Source organism: Cetorhinus maximus, chromosome 16 (assembly GCF_964194155.1).
Source record: "Cetorhinus maximus chromosome 16, sCetMax3.hap1.1, whole genome shotgun sequence".
Lineage (NCBI taxonomy): Eukaryota > Metazoa > Chordata > Chondrichthyes > Lamniformes > Cetorhinidae > Cetorhinus > Cetorhinus maximus.
In genome coordinates this window covers 3394902-3413705 of record NC_135894.1, presented here as the reverse complement: position 1 = coordinate 3413705, position 18804 = coordinate 3394902, and positions in this window count along the sequence as shown.

The window sequence follows — 18804 nt, the reverse complement described above, 5'->3', positions numbered from 1 at the left end:
AGCATGGTTTAACAGCAGACATCCTTTGGACCAAGGACTTGGGAAAAAAAGAGGGTTCACTAATAAGCTGCTCCAAACTAAACCCATCTTGTCGAATGACAGACCTTAGTCTGCCATTGCGAGAGTGTTCATGGGTATGCAGGTTTTTTGACAAACCGGGGTCTTTGTGCAACAAACCTCGACAGGCCGGGCCTCAGTATAAACCCCTTATGCAATTGTGGAGAATCAGACAAAATGCTGCACATTACTGAGGAATGTCCTCTCTACAGGTTAGGTTGTGACTAAGCGCTGTACGTTCATCAAATGGAAGGTGATCGCTTGGTTCAAGGGATTTTTGTTCGCAAAATTATAAAACAAATAAAGCCACGTGTTTATTGTGGGCGTGCTTGTGTGCAGCCACATTTTTCTAACATAGACATAAAAAAAGTGAAAAAAAAATCACTCAGCATGTCTGGCAGCATTTGTGAGGAAAAAGATCTTTATCGTGTCGAGTCTGTTTGACTCTTCAGAGTTTTATTTATTCTTAATGTTTGAATACCAAAAATTATGCTAATTAACTCCTATTTATTGTTTTTCCTCATATGTACATAATGAGGTGTTTATTGATTTTGTCCATGTGTTTATGTAACCACTTATTTGATATTCTACAAAAATAGCAGTGAAATTTAGGAAAATTGTCATGATCATTACAACCAATTGTGTAGCTCAATCAGAGAGAGAAAGCAATGGTATCTATTGTCTCTTCTGAGTTTTCCCGATTGTTGTCCTGCTCATTATTCCAGGAAAATAACAAGTAAATTACAGGTTAACGGCATTAAGTGATTATCACTCTCATATTGTTGATTCCCTGCTCCCCCATTGCGGGAATTTTGTTTCTTCAAAGATCTAGATTCTGAGTTTGCATTTTTACCTGTCACTAAGATATTGCGCAAGACTTGTAGCATTTGCACGGACTGCTTCAGTATCCGAGGAGTCATGAATGGTGCTTTACATTGCCCGATCATCAGCCAGAATTTCCACTTCTTATTTATGATGGAAGGAAGGTCATTGATGAAGCAGAAGGAGATGGTTGGTCCGAGCACAATACCCCAGGGAACTCCTGCAGAGATGTCCCGGAGATTAGATGACTGAACTCCAACAAACGACCATTTTCCTTTATGCTCGGATTGACTACAAAGAGCAGAGTTTCTTCTCGTAATTCCCATTGACTGCAATCTTTTTGGTGACCATTGATGCCACATTATGTCAAATGCGGCCTTGAAGTCAACGGTTCTCAATCTCCACTCACCTCAGGATCTCAGTTATTCTGTCCATGTTTGAAACAAGCCCCTATTGAGGTCAGAGGTTGATTGACACTGACGGAACCAAAACCGATATTCAATGAGCAATTATTGTCGTCTGCCCTGTTCCGAGAGCATTTTAGAAGCAGTAACATTGCCTTGGAAAAATGCCGCCCGTTCCTTCGTTTTCATTGAGTCAAAATCCTGGAAATCTATTCCTAACAGCACTGTGGGTGTACATGGCCAGCAGTAATTCAAGAGGGCAGCTCAGCATCACCTCTTCAAGGGCAATAAGGGTTGGGCCATAAAATCTGAAACAGCCAGCGAAGCTCAGAATCCATTCAGGAATGAATTAAAAACAAAACTTAATTTCAAGAAAATAGGACATTTTATGATTACTTCCTTGACATTTTGTTCAGGATAGGGGAAAAATTATATCATATCCCCATGAATGAAACATTGAGCTCAACGTATCAAGCTTTGTTAAATGATGGAGGACCCTAATTAGATCAAAACGTTTGTCAGTGACCGTTTTCGAGGACATTTTCTCCCTCTGCGTGTTGTTAATTGGAATGAGTTAAATTCATATCGATGGTAGAAAGTTAAAGTCGCTTTTTACATTGAATCTAAATAGACGCAATGCAAAAGGCTGCAAAATACTGAGAGAAATATATTACAAACTAAGCTTTACAAAGTTGCAGACCGTGAATAAAATATTATTTCTTAGCTTTAGTCAGTATTTAAATATAAGGAGGAGAACTCTCCTCTAACATTCAGTTAATATGTGGTGTCCAATGAAAAAAAGACTAAAAGGGTTACAAAGTTAAAACAAGTAGACAAACACTATTACAAAATTTAACTGAAATTCAAAGAATACATTGAGCAAAATGTAATTGCATTTTCGTAAACACTGCGAATTGAATCTAACTTAACGTAGAAGACAGATGTAATTATTCTTTCTTCATTTGCCAACAATAAACCCCTTTGCCGGTCTCCTTTACTGATATCACCAGGTCGCGATAAATGTAATGATATGAGGGGATCTAAGCTTGCCCCTTTAACATTCAAGGCAGCACGAATTCACAATCTGCCTCTGCGATATGGAAATTAGTGTAGCAGTGACCCACCCAGCGCTCGTTCTGTAATTAAGGCACTTTTATGTTACTCCTGTGGTGGCTTAAATACCCTCGCGCCTTTCTCGGTCAAATGAAGCCAAGCAGAGTCACTTTGATATCCAATGCTCGAGTGCCCTAAAAGTTACTGTTGAAAACGGTAATATAGTGTTAAGATAATAGGTTAATACACTTTGATTTTTTTGTAATATGAAACAAAGCTAATCATCAAACAATAATTTCGCTGCAGAATCAAGAGTTTGATTTTGAAGGTGCAGTCGCCATTTCGATGCTACCCGTATCTCTGTTATTTATCCCTGAGTTAAAATTGAGATAAATGGAATGTGAGATATGCAGGAAGGGAAAGAGGGAGAGAAAGAGATAGAGAGGCATCGAAATATAAAGAGGCAGATGAATGCAGTGAGTGAGGGAAATTGACAGAGTAAAAAAAAAAGAGAGAGACAGAGTGAGAGAGACATAAACAGAGACAGAGGTAGAGTGCGAGTGAGAGAGACAAAAAAAAAGATCGGGCCTGAGAGAAGGAAAGTGTGAGAAGGAAAGGTAAAAAGAGGGAGTCAGCGAGTGAGAGTGCGAGTGGAAGAGGGGCAAAGCGAGAAAAGGGGAACAATATAAAAATGGAGAAAGAAGTAAACAGCAAAGAAATCCAAAAGCTGAAACTCAGAAAAATGAATTTTGAAAATGAGGCTGCTTTGGGGGTCTTGTTTCTGGACAACTGGCTCACACATTCACTGGGCAGATACTTGACTGTGAGGGGAAAATAGAATACGCTGTGGCCATATGAGTCCATTTTGCTCTGTTTCTGATTGTTCTTTTTTGTCTTGGTATCTCTGTGCCCCGACATAAAGTGACGTGCGTGTCAAAGAGGCAGAGATGAAAGTGAGACGAATCAGAGAGGCGGGGCGGGGGTGGGGGGGGGGGGGGGAAGGGGGGGGAGGAGAGTGATAGAGAGAGAGGGAGAGAGAGAACAATAGATGAAAGTGCAGTTTGAGGGAAAAACCGGTATTGAGAGATTAACTGGAAAGAGAAAGAAAAGAACAGGGAGCGCGGTAAAGGGGAGTGAGTAAGTGATAAACGGAGAGGGTGCGAAAAAAATGTGAGAGAGAGGGGAATGAGAGCGGGAGAGGGAGAGGGCAGAGAAACAATGCGGGGAAATCTGGCAGAGGGAGAAAAGGGCAAGTATATTGGGGACAGGGAGCGTCAACAAAAGGAGATAGGGAGGGGGAAAAGAGATAGAGAGAAAGAGAGAGAGAAAGAGAGGGGAAACAGTGATCTCTTGACAGGGGATGGAGTGAAATGAAGTGGCTTGTGAATGTGCGAGGGTGGGGTGTTGAAGAGTGACAGGGCCTTGGGAGTCTCCACTGTGACGTCACGGCCCCGTTGCAGTCACATCCTTGCAGAAATAGTGATTTGCAAAAAAAAAGATGCCGGATTGGTGATATTAAGAAGTGCCCCAAAGTGATCAGTTTCTTCCTCCCGGTTTAAAGGCGGAGTAAAGGCTTTATGTGGACTGAACGGTGGGGGGTCTAGGATGGGTTGACCTTAAACTCGTAACACAGGTTGTTGGAGAAGGGGTTTGTATCAGGCATCTGCTGAGGAAAGGACAGTCTTACAGTGGCCTTCAAAATTGGGACTTCTGCGATCTGCTGTGCACACACAATCCATGTCTCTGTGTATGCAACTTAATAACACAGGAACATAAGAACTCGGAGCAGGAGAAGGCAATTCAGACCCTCGAGCCTGCCGCGCCATTCAATACGATCATGGCTGATCTCAATTCGGCCTCAGCATCAATTTCCCACCCTCGCCCAAAAACCTTTCAACACGTTATGAATTTAAAATCTGCCTATCAACTCTTAAGTTTATTCAGCGTCCCGGCATCCACTGCACTCTGAGGGAGTGAGTTCCAAAGATTACCGATCCTTTGAGAAAAGTAATTCTTCCTCATCTCTGGATTAAATCTACCATCCCTACATCTTAAATGTTGCCTCTCGTTCCAGAATGCTACACAAGGGAAACATTCGTTCCACTTCTACTTTGTCTATCCCCTTTTCATCTTATATACCTCAATTAGATATCCTCTCATCCTTCTAAACTGTAGCGAGTATCGGCCATAAGTGTTCAATCTCTCCTTATATGACAAGCACCACAACTTTGGAATCAATCTATTATGCCTTCTCTGGACTGCCTCCAATGCAACTACATCGTTCCTCATGTAAGGGCATCAAAACGGTGCACAGTACTCCAGGTGGGGCCTCACCAATGGCTTGTACAATTGCAGCAAATCTGCCCTATTTTTATGCCCTATTCACTTAGCAATAGTTGCCAAAATGCCATTTGCCTTCCAGATTGCATGCTGTGCCTGCATGCTAGCTTTCAAAGATTCATGCACGAGGACACCCAGAGCACTCTGCACTGATGCATTCCTAAACTTCTCTCATTTCATGTAATAAGTCGCCTTTATATACTTCCTGCCAAAACGGATAACCTCACACATATCCACGTTAAACTCCATCTGCCAAATGTTGACACATTCACCTATCATGTCCATATCAATTTTTAAATTTATTAATTTTTCATTGCATAGTGCTTTATCTTTCAATATCCCTGTCACTTTTTCCGTTACTTATTCATATCTTGCATATTTTTATAAATGTTAAAGGAAGAACAATGTAGTTTGCCGTTATTTTAATTGGGAACAGGATTGGAGGGGCGTAAAGAGTGTGTCCCATTTGCCATTTACACCTTCCAGCCCGGTTTGTGCCGATTTGGGGGTGAGCTGTGGATGGAGGGGATGGTTCTGTTTGAATGGCCCTTCTTCTTGTCCCTGAGGTTTTATGCAGGTTCTGTGACACGAGCTCAAATAATTAGAACGATTCGAACTGCCGCTTTTTTACTTCCTAACTTTCCAGACTAGATTTACCCTTCGGTCGGCATCACTGAGACAGATGTATCTGGAGATTAATACCTTGCTGCTTGTGGGACGATGCTTTGTGCACAACATGCCTGCAGCCCTTCCGACAGAAAGAGTGGATTGTGGGAGAACGGGAAGAGAGAGAAAACCAGATGGTGCAGGGAGGGTGAAGTAAACGAGGGTTGAGGAGCGGGCTGAGGGACAAGGGTATTGTGTCTCCAAGTATGTTGTCAATGCGCAGCTCCCAGTCTCAGGAGGAAATCTGAAATTATTCCAGAAGTGTGTAGCAGTTACAGAAATATCACTGGGACACTGAGTGTGTGTGTGAGAGAGAGAGAGGGAGAGAGAGAGACAGAGAGACAAACAGAGGGGGAGGGAGAGTGAGTCAGAGAGAGAGAGAGAGGGAGAGATAGAGAGCAAGAGAGAGAGAGAGAGAGCCACAAAATCACGTAATCACATCGCAGAAGAGACACTTCGAACCATAGAGTATGAACCGACACGTGAGAAACACCTGACAAACCTACCTAATCCCATTCACCAGGTACTTGGCACATAGCCTTGAATGCTATGACGTGGCAAGTGTTCGTCCAGGCACTTTCTAAAGGATGTGAGGCAACTCGCTTCCAACAGCCTCCATGGCTGCGCATTCCAGAGCATCACCATCCTCTGGGTAATATAGTTTTTCCTCAGACCCCTCCTGCCCCTCAACTTGAACTTATGCCCCCTTGTGACTGACCCTTCAACTAAATGGAACAGCTGCTCCCTATCCACCCAGTCCATGCCCATCATAATCTTGTAAACCTCGATCAGGTCGCCGCTCAGTCATCTCTGCTCCAACTAAAACAACTCAAGTCTATCCATCCTGTCTTCATCACTTAAATGTTTCATCCCAGGCAACAAACTGATGAATCACCTCTGCACCCCCTCCAGTGCAATCACATCCTTCCTATAATGTGGTAACCAGAACTGCGCACAGCACTCCTGCTTTTGCCTCACCAAGGTTATATACAACTCCAACATGAACTCCCTACTTTTATAATCTATGCCTCGATTGATAACGGCAAAGGTCCCATATGCCTTTTTCACCAACGCAGTAACATGCCCCTCTGCCTTCAGAGAACTGTGGATACACACGCCAAGGTCCCTTTGTTCCTGAAAACTTTCGAGTGCCATGTCGTTGATTGAATACTTCCTTGTCAAATTACCGCTTCAAAGTATATTACCTCACACTTTTCACGGTTAAATTCCATCTGCCACTTATCTTCCCATTTGGCCATCTATATCTTCGTGTAGCCCAAGACACTCAACATCACTTTTAACCACGTGGTCGATATATGTGTCATCTGCAAAATTGCTAATCTTAAACCCCACACAGTCATCTATGACGTTCATATAAACGACAAATAATCGGGGAACGAACACAGATCCCGGTGGTACGCCATTGGGCACTGGCTTCCAGTCACTAAAGCACCCTTCTGTCATTATCCTCTGCCCCCTCCTACTATTATGCCAATTTTTAATCGAACTTATCAAATTACCCTATATCGCATGTGGGACCTTGTCAAAGGCTTTGTTGAAATCCATATAAAATACTTCAACAGCACTATCCTCATCTTGACACCCGGTCACCTCCTCAAACAATTCAATCAATATGTTAAGCATGTCCTTCCTTTGAGTTAGGCATGCTGCATATCGATTATCAAACCTAGACTTTCCAAGTGGAGTTAGATAATCTCCTAAAGAATTTTGTCCAATACTTTCCCTCCCACTGATGTGAGACCGACTGGCCTGTAGTTCCTGGCTTATCTCTACAAACATTCTTAAATAGCGGAACCACATTAGTTGTTCCACAGTCCTCTATCATCTCCCCCGTGGAAAGAGAGAAATTAAAAATTCGGGTCAGAGCCTCTGCGATCTCCCCCCTTGCCTCCTTCATCAGTCTAGGACGGAAATCATCCGGTAGTGGAGGTCTGTCCACTTCAAAGCGTGCGAACACTTCCAATAACTTATTGCTCCCTGTATAAATTTGCTTAAGAGCCTCGCAGTCTCTCTTCCCGAGTTCGATGCCTTCATCCCCATTCTCTTGGGTGAGGATGGACGGGAAGTAGTCATTCAACACTCTAGCGATCTCCGCTGGTTCCACCCTTAGATTGCCATCTTAGTCCCTTATGGGCCCTAATGTTTCCCGGCTTATCATTTTCCCATTGACATACATATAGAATATCTTATGATTTTCCATACTATTAACAGCCAGAGCTTTCTCATATCCCATCTTTGCTCTCCTAACTGATTTATTGAGCTCCATCCTGCACCGCCTGTACTGTGTTAATGCCTCTGATGATTTGCTTCCCTTGTACCTGCTAAAAGCCTCTCTTTTCGTTCTCATCGTGACCTGAATTTCTCTGTTCACCCATGGTTCTCCGGGCTTATTACTCATTCATAACATCCCAGAGGGAACACGTTAAGCCTGTACCCTCCCCATTTCCTTTTTGAACACTCCCCACTATTCCCCACAAGTAACTCTTCCCAGTCTACCTTGGCCAGATCCTGCCATATTTTCCCTCTCACTAAAATTCACTCTCCCACAATCCAAAACACTTTTTGCGCAAATTGTCGATTTATGTGTCCATAACGATATTAATCGGTACGATGCTGTTGCCGTTAGCGCTAAAAAGCTCGTCCACCACCACCTCAGACACCTGCCCGGCTTCATTCCCGCGATTTATGTCAAGCAATGCACTGTCCCTTGTTGGACACTCGACATAATCTGCTATACACATTTCAAGGAATAAAATCCATCCAAATCCTTTAAAAAATGCCTATCCCAATTAATTTTGGGAAAGTTGAAATCACCTAGTAGAATTACCCTAATCATTATGGTTTTTACACACCTCCACAATATGAGCGGATGTTTGCTCCTCAATTTCCTGCTGACTACCTAGGGGCCTATAATAAAGTGCTAATAATGTGGTTGCACATTTTTTATTCCTAGGCTCTCCCGACAAACCTTAATTCGATGCACTCCCCAATGTAGAATCTCTCCTTACTGCAGTAACTGACTCCTTAATTAATGATGTAGTGCATCCTCCTATTTTACCCCGTGTGCTGTCTCGCTTGAAGATTCCATACCATGGAATGTTGAGCTACCAATCCGACTCTTCCTTCACCCACGTATTATGGTGGCTAATATATCACAATTCCTCATGCGAATACTCACCCCTAACACATTCGTACTACCGATAATACACCTGACATTAAATTAGAGGCCATCCAGCCTTGCCTTACTGCATTGAAGCTTATCGCAGCTGTACTCTTCCTGACTTGATGGTTTTACTGTGTTATGACGTGCCCCCATTCTGCAAAATTTCTGTGTCCCCTCCGCCTGCCGAATTTGTTTATATTCCTCCCATCAGCACTACAAACCCGCCCCTAAGGAACTAAGGAAGTTAGGCCCTTTCTGGGTCAGATGTAGACCGTCCTTGTAAAGCTCCCACTTTCCCCAGAAACGGTGCCAGTGATTCACGAATCCAGAACGCTCCATCCTCCATCAAATCTTAAGCCTTGTATTCAGCTGCGCTACTCTGCTATTTCTGAGCTCGCTAGATCGTAGCACTCGGAGTAATCCAGATGTTACAGCACTTGTTTTTTAGTGTACTGCCTAACTCCCTGAGTTCTTTATGCAATGCTTCATCCCTCGTTCTACCTATGTCATTGGCACCAACACGTACCATGACCTCTGCCTTATCACACTCCCCCTTCAGGATGCCCTGGAGCTGTTCAGTGACATCCCGGAAACCTGGCACCAGGGAGGCAATATACCATCCCGGAGTCAAGTTGATGGACAGAGTGGCGCCTATCTCTTCCCTTGACTATAGAATACTATTGCTGTTCCTCTCTTCCTGCGCTCTTGTACAGACAGGCTACTTGTGAAGTCAGAAGCTTGGCATGACAGCCTTCCTGTGGCTCAGTTCATAGCACCCTCGCCTTTGAATCAGAGGGTTGTGGGTTCATGTCCCACTCCCGGAAAACCAAGAACTGTGATTGTACTCGAAAGAAGTTGCAATCTGTGACTGCTGATAACTCGAAAGAGTTTCCCTGGCGAAAGCAGAGCCCTCATCAGCCTCCAAAATGGATTACAGAGATGCGAGCTGGACACCAGGTGACACCTGAGCTACCTGTCTGTTTCTCTTCGACTACATTGTGGTCAGCCATTGCTTTCCTTCCGCAAGTGCCGTCATTTGCGGTGTGAGAACCTCTCTGACAGAGCTATCCACGTTGCCCTCAGAAATTCATAGGCTCTACAGTGTCCCCAGCCCCCGCCACCCAACCCCCCCCCCCCCCCCCCCCCCTCCCCCCGCTCTGTAACCCGTGCTTCCAGGAGCTGCAGCTCGGCACACTTCCTGCACACATGCTGGCCCCGCGCATCGGAAATGTCCCCGACTTCCCACATGGAGCACGAGGAGCACACCACGGATTCCAGCGTTCCTGCCCTGATTTAGTCCTATACATTAAAACGTTTAATTCAATTACTCTAGTGCCCTTCTCACCTGATCCTAGTTATTGTTGAGGATCGACACTGTAAACCACAAAAGTCCTTAAACTATTAGCGATTAATGTAGTAAGTACCTTAACTACAGCTTACCAGTTATGCGTATCCCTTGTAGCCTCTACTGCTGCAGCACGCTCTGAAAATTTAACAAGTTGGAAAGCAAGGAAAAAATGCAAAGAACACCTCGTCCCCTCTGCACTGAATTTCCGCTTTGCACCAAATTCCGTATACCAACTATGATGTGCCCCACTCAGGATGTGCTCACTCTCCTTCCGAGAGAGAGGGGGAAAGTAGAGGGATTGAAGAAACAAGTAAGAGAGATCAACAGATATAGGAAAATATGGAGGATGGGGTTAAAGGGCTCACAGTATGGGGGGAGGGGACCGGTCTGCAAAATGGCAGTGTCCCGGGTGGTAGTGCCCGTGCGTATATGCTGCGTACAATGCGACTACCACATTTTCTGCACTGAAACTTTAAAAACAAATTAATTCAACCGCCGTGGAATGCTTGCGACGGCCTTTAATAAAATTTTTAAATGTGATTGAGCTCCCCACAGTCGTGTTGTCATCGCCGAGTAATTCCTGAGTTCAAGGCCCAATGATAGACTGGGCAGCTCAAATGTGTTGGTGGTGCGGGGTACGTGGCAGCATTTTTTGGAAGCCGTCAGCAGTTTTTGGGGGGGCGGCCTGTTAGTGATTGGGAGAGGGACACCCTGGACTGAGCTGGCACAGAGCAATAAGGGGGCGGGTGTGGGGGTCGGGCGGAGGTAGTGCGTGTGTCCGGCCGCATGATCCTCAAATGAGTGGCTATAGAATGATATACAAGTATTAGTTCAGTGTGCAGAAATGTGGCAAATGTAATTCAAACCGAAAAAGTGTGAGGTAATGCATTCAGGGAGGGAAAATAAAGCAAAGAAATCACTCAATAAACTAAGAGTGTACTGAGATGGGTCGAGGAAAAAAGAGTGATTGAAGTCAATATCCACATGTCTCTGAAGGTGGCAGTTCAGGTGAATAAGATGGTGAGGTAATCATGTGGAATGCTTTCGTTTAATGAATGAGGTGTTCAATACCAAACCAAGTCATTACGGAACTGTATGAAACGTTGTTGAGGCCTCAGCTAGAATTTTGTGAACAGTTTAAGCCACCACATTAAAGGTTTGTCAAACGTGTTCTGGAGAGAATAAAGAGGAGTTTTGTAACAATGTTTGCCAAGCTGGAAATTTGCAACTCTGAGGGGTTTGCACAGGCTAATGTTGCCTGTTTTTCTTGGAACGGAGGAGCTGAGGTTTATCCTAACTGAGGAGTACAAGATCATTGGGAGCCTTTTAGGGTAGACAGGATAGATCTGTTTCCCCCAGCGGAGTGGTCAAGTATCGGGGATCACAGTTGGGATGTAGATGGATGAGAGGAGACATGAGGAAAAACATTTTTCACACAGAGACTTTTGGGCGCCTGGAACTCGCTCCCGGATTGGTGGCGGAGGCACAACCGCTCACCTCACTGTAAAGGTAACTGGATCAGCTCCTGAAGTTCTGTAACCTACAAGGATCCAGACCCGATGCTGAATGGAGTGGTTTAGAATATACACCATTATTTTTTGATTTGTTTTAAGTTAATGTGTGTCCCTTCAGAAATAATGGGAGCCTCAGAAAGAATTGAGGCCCTTAAAGTTGATGGAGGGACTCAAACATTATTGGGGGGCTACCACAAAATTAGTGGCAGAGCGCTCAGAATTAGTGGGGGATAAACCTAACGAATGGTGGACTGTTGATAAGCATTTGAGGGTGAGGAGCGAAATATTGAGGGGTCATAACGAAATTGAGCAAAATTCAACAATCACAAGATCAAAAATTAGTACAAAAAAGTTTATCTGTGCCTGCCTCCGTCTTTAGGAGTCTGGGACTCTCTGCCTCCACTTCTCTGTCTCCTTCGCTTTTTATCTCACTGTCTATCGTTCGTCTTTCTCTCTCTCTCTCTCTCTCACTCACCTTCTCTCTCTATCTTCCTCTATCTCTCTCTACTTCTTTATCTGTTTCTCTCTCTTTCTCTCTCTCTGTCGCTCTATACCTATCTATCTATCTATCTATCTATCTATCTATCTATCTATCTATCTATCTATCTATCTATCTATCTATCTATCTATCTATCTATCTATCTATCTATCTATCTATCTATCTATCTATCTATCTATCTATCTATCTATCTATCTATCTATCTATCTATCTATCTATCTATCTATCTATCTATCTATCTATCTATCTATCTATCTATCTATATATCTCTATCTATCCCTCCCTCTCTGCCTCCCCCGTGCCTCTCACAACTTCTATCTTTCTCTATTTCTGTCTCTCTCTGTCTCTCAGAGCCTCTCTCTCTCACTCTGTCTCTCTGTGTCTCTCTCAGCCTCTGTCACAGAACACAGACTTTTTACGGCAAAGAAGGAGACTATTTGCACTACCATGCCTTCACCGGCTCTTCGGCTGACTGTTATGAATTTGTGTAATTGCTGTGCATTTCACCCTATCCATGCATCTTTTTAATATTGAAGTAATAATGTAGTGCCTTCTGGAATGTATCGAATAGAACCTGCCTCCAGCTCTTGACCAGGAAGGCCATTCCAACCCCGAATCAATTGTTTTCTGATTTTTTTTTTCACAATTCATACTTGTTTGTTTTGAAAATAACTTTACGTCTGTGCCCTCTTTTTCTTCATCATTTTACGAGCATTAGCAGCTTCTCCATAACTACTCTGTCGATATCCTTCATGATTTAAAACACCTCTTTCAAATCTCCTCTTAGCAGTCTTCTTTTTAAGGAGATCAGCCAAAACATTTCCAATCCATCTGCATAGCTGAAATTACTCATCCCTGTATTTGATTATTGCAAAACTATTCTGCACTGTGTCCTATCTGTTCACATGCTTTATCGAATGTAGCGCCCTAAAGATGACACAGTATTGCAGTTGAGCTCTATCGAGTGCCTTATACGAATTAACCATTAACTTCTTGCTCTTGTTCTCCATGCCCCAATTAAAAATACACAGGATACGTTTGGTGTTGTTCACTATTCTCTTCAGTTGGCTAGCCAACTTCAATCATTTATGCAGGTATAAACACATATCTATCGACACCTGCATCGCAATCAGAATTTCCACCCAGGCCGGGCAATGGGAGTGTGCACATGTTAGCAGGCGGGTTCTGCCGAGCAATCACTAAGGGATATCTATGATGGCCAATCAGCCCGGTCAATAGGAGGGTTAAGATGTAATGGTGATTTTTTTTTTTCATTTTTAAAGGTGAGGGGTAGCCAGGTTAGAAATGCAGCCTGGCCAGTGGGAAATCGAAATGCCTGAGTATTTCTCATCATTGAATGAATTGAATAATTGGAGTTAAGGGGCATTTCAGAACATTATTCAACTGCTGTCTGAACGGATTCAGTGCAACTGCATAAAACGCAGGGTTAATGCAGCAGCTCAGGTGCTGCAGCATCAAGCCCAATTCCACTGCAAATCTATGTAACCATGCAGTATAAAACCCCAAATAATGCGTTCGGTTCCATATGGAATAAACCATCAACATTGACCATAACAGAAAGTAATTGTCTGAGATGAAAAACACTAAAATTATGTATTTCTTTCAACTTTCCATCTGTTGGTCTCTCGGACGGTGCCCACTGCTGTGAGACCGGAGTCTCCTGCGGGCTCTACTAATCACTAAAATGAATCTGACGGTGAGAACATTAGCAGAATCAGTACAAATGGCACACCCGGGGTTAGAATGTGGTGAAGGAACTTGATTGTTCCCCAGAACGGAGAGAACCGAACATGGATTGTGACATCACATTCCCAGGGGTGGTTCCTCAGGCAATAGCGACCTGTGAAAATAAAATAGAGGAGAGTGTTCGTTAAACAGCTCAGCACATTCACTCTTCCCAGAACGACTGCCGCCATATTCTCGACACAATATTTACTTTTCAGCTTCGGACAACAAATGTCCAAAAATCGATCAAAGGTGAAAGTGACGACAAATCAGATAGAATAGCCAGTGGCTGCTTACAACAGGATAGCGTGGATATTACAAACGGGGATGACCATTAGCAGGGAATCAATTTGCTCCCAAAAAATAATCGGAATTTGTCTGAATATGAGGTCAAGGATAAGGACCAGTAGATCCAGCTCTGCCATGGCCACCAGGTAGCAAATGACACATTTGATCAGACCGTGGTTTATGCACTTCAGTATCAAAATTGCCATTAAGTTCACTGTAAGGAAGACAAAAATGAAATTACGCATCAGGCTTGTGAAATAAGATTGAAGTTTGATTCAAGACGTGTTGATAGCTTCAAATGATATGCTGCATCCTGTGATGAATTAAATGAGACTGAAATGAATATACGAGCAGGTCTTTGATAGAGTCGAACAAAGCATCGGTAAATTAACAGAAGGTCAAGGTAAGGACGGAAGGAAAGCACGGGTGGCAGTGCTGTCACACATACTGTGGGAGCAGAAAGTTCACTTGGGAGCGAGGGGAAAATTGGGGTGCCCGGCGTGTTGGGAAAAGTCATTGGTGACGGGAGCCGAGCGTGACTGGTAGGAGCCAGAGGTCAAGGGTCACGTACGGACGGCGGGCGGGGGAGTGATGTGATATAATTTCTCATTTTTCCAAATTCTGTATTGAATTGAGCAACATTTATTTATGATAGGGAGTGTAAAACCCCTCCAGTTCTGTAATACTTAAAACAGTCACAATACAGGTTTAATTCCAATTTAAGAAAAGATAAATGAAATGATAAACATATCTTCATTAAAACATTGAAAATCCTAAATATGCTTATTCCTCAAATGGATAGAAACACACGTAACAACAGGTGGTTTGCGGAAATTTGACAAATAATTACATTTTTGGAACCATAGAACAGAAGCCGTTCACTTCTCTACAGCCTTTCAGAATGTCATTGTAATGTTGCAGTCTTGAGGTATTATCTCCTCGTTTCTTGAAAGCAAATGCAGGGTGGACATTTCTGGCTTCTTCTCTAAATTGTGGTTGATCCTTTTTAGTAGTGCAATGTAATAACGGGTAAAGTATATTGACTCGTTTCACTTCCTTAAGTGATTTCTAGGCAGGATGTTTCCATTTGATGAATGGGAATAACTTCCCCCAGTGTCTTCACAAATTCTTCTAATAAATTTCTTCGGAACATTCAAACATAATGTCAGTAATAGAATGCTTCGAAAAGTTTTTAATGTCAATGGTCAAATGTTTTGGTTTCATCGCAATTATCTCCCTGCACGGTGACCATGGTGTCATAATTCCATTGTCCACACGTTAACATTATTTTTTCGAACAATATACGAAAATATCCTCCACCCTCCACGCAACCTATACGTGAGTGTGATGTGACGGCCACAGGAATGAGAGGAAGGGAATTCTTTGAGTGGTCGGGGGAGCCAGAAATGACGGGGCCAGCTGCAGTGACACTGCACCCCGACATACCCCCAGAAATAACCCGTTGTACCCCCAACAACACGATACCTGACTATCGTTCCAAAAAAACAGTAAAAGTATTGCATGCACAGACTGACAAACACAGACTCACCAACAATCACTGAAATGCTCTCTCTCTCTCCCTCTCTCTCTCTCACACACACACATACACATACACACACAGACACAGGCACACACACAGACACACACACACACACACAGAGAGAGAGACACGCACAACTAAACAAACAGAGAGACAGGCTAACTGGAACAAATTCAAGAATATATATATATATATATATATATATATATATATATATAAATATATATAAACACCTTAACATATACAAAGTCAGACACACACACACACAAAGATACACATAAGCACACACAGAAAGAAGAACACATGCAATAATACATGCACATACCAACAGAGAACACACAAACAGAAAAACCCACACACACGCAAACAGAAACACGCACAGAAAGAAACATGCACTTACCCAGTAAATCTAAGAAGCTCAGGCAACTTAGAAGACATACACACACAAAAAACACAGAGAGACACACAAACTGGCATGAAGTCACGGACATACAACCATATGAAAACTCACACACGCGCAGAGAAAACACACACACGGAGAGAAGCACACAAAGATGTACAACATTGCTCATGCTCACATGTACACACACACACAAACACACACTTATATACAGAGGAAGCCCACGCACAGACAAATACAGGCACAGAAGCACACGCACACAAACACTCACTCACATAAAAACACACTCATGCAAGCACAGACGCATTATCTCTCTCTGTCTCTCTCTTTCTCTCTCCCTCCTCACATCACTTTCACACAAACACACACATTCATACAAACACACACACATACATTGTCCCTCCAGCTCTCTTTCTCACACACGCACTCAACAACACAAACATAGACATGCACATAACATAGACACACAGGCACACACAAACGCTCACACACACACACAAACAGAAATTCACACTGAAGGGCGAACACGCGAGCGCACATATGCAGACCCACATGCATGCGCGCACAAAAACAGATGCACAAATAAAAGCATAGGGTATCTTACATTCTCACATTCTCACACACACACAGAGGTGCACAGGCGCACGTGCGCGCATAGGCACACGTAAACACACACACAGAAACACACAAAAAATGTACACAACCGCAGGTAGTCATATACTCACACAAACATATATATATATTATATATATAACACAGAGGTGCACAGAAACTCTCGTGCATAAATACATGCGCGTGACATCACACACAAACACAGACATTTTGCCGCACACACACACGTGTACTCGCGCAGAGTCAAATAAAAGCTCACGCACAAACACACACACACACACACACAAATGTAAAAAGACCAAGATATACATAGAACACACATGCAGACACACACACACACACACAATTACATGCACATGCAGAAAGTGAAATTTGTCCATGCACTCGCTGCATACAAATACAAAAAAACGCTGAAAAGCACAGTCACAACCGTGGAACAAATTTTCTGAAACACACAAAACCACACACACACACAGGCACACACAGATAGATTCGCACAGAACACAAACAAACAAATACACAATCATGAATGCACATACACAGACACTCACTTACACATTCAAACACAAGCGCTTATGTGCACACGCTATCACACGCACATGCTAATATTTACAAACACACACACACACTCACACACAAACACACACACAGACTGACTTACACATCAATTTCCGAAATACACGGGACGCACTCACCGCCACAGAAACACAGAAACAAGGGGGAGTACAACTGCGCACAAATACACATGCACATGGTCTCTTACACAAACGCAATGCACCCGCACACATGCACACACACAAACACACGCGCACATGCATGCATATGCGCTCACAGTACACACACACATACACACACGTAAACAGAAAATTCAGAAGCACACCTAAACACACTTTTACTAACACACACACACAATTACTAACAGAAACACAGAATTCCCTCCAGCACACAGACCCAGATATGCACACATTCACACGCACTCACAAGCAGGCAATTGCATGCATACACACTTATATTTACACAGAACAATCAACAACATCTGATTGTTGCACAATGTTCAGCACCATTCATACTCCTCAGGTACTGAAGCTGGACATGTCCAACTCCAGCGCAACCTGGACTAATCCCGGATTGGGCTGACAAGCGTCAAGTAACATTCGGGCCACACGCATGAAATGCAATGGACATCTCCAACAAGCATTCAACTATCGCTCCTTGACGTTTAATCCATAAAAACCACCGAACACCACTCTGTCAACAACTGGGGCATAGCATTGACCAGAAGCTGATCTCTATTAGCCTCATAAATTATTTACCTACAAGGGCAGGTCAGTGGCGTGGAATAGCACAAGTGACTCATCTCTTGACTCCCCAAAGCCTGTCGAGCACCTAGTAGACACAAGTCAGGAGTGTGATTAAAAGCTGCCTACTTTCCTGGATTAATGAATCTCCCTCAAAACTCTCGAAGTTTGACGCCGTTCAGGTCAAAGTAGCCCACTTGATTGGTACCACATCCACAAACAGTCACTCCCTCCACAACCGACACAATGAAGCAGCAGTGTATACCATCTTAAAGATGCACAGCAGAAATCAATCAAACGTTCTCGACATCACCTTAGACACACCAGCAGATAATAGGGAACATAATCCCCTATAATTCCCCTTCAAGTCACTCACCATCCTGGCTTGGAAATATGTCGCTTTTCTATCACTGTCGCTGGGTCAGAAGTCTGAAGCTCGCTCCCTCACTGCACTGCACGTGTACGTATACCGCATGGACTCTGTTGGTTCAAGAAGTCTGCTCATCATCACCATCACAAGGGCAATTTGTGATGATCAAGGAATCTTTCCCTAGCCAGTGAAGGCCTCAACACATTATGTAGTTGAAAATATAATCATTTAAAAAAAAACTAGTCCTGTTCAGCATCTGGTCAGCGGTAACACCTGGATGCTAATAGTGAGGCACTCCATAACAGTAATGTCATTGAAAGCCAACAGCAAATGGTTAAGCTTTCTCTTTTTGGATGTGGTGATTGCAAGGAACTTGTGTGGTACATATGCCACTTGCTACTTGTCAGCCAGAGCCAGAACATTGATCACATCGTGTTTTATTTGGACATGGACTGCTTCAGTATTTGTGCAGTGGCGAATGGTCCTGAACATTTTGAAATCATCAGCCACCCCTGACCAAATGCTAGATGGAAGGTCATTGATAAAGCAAATGAAGATGGTTGAGCCGAGGAAACTACGCTGAGGAACTCCTGCAGTGATGCAATTCAACTTAGACGCCTGACCGACAACAACCATAACCATCTTCCTTTGTGTTAAGTATGG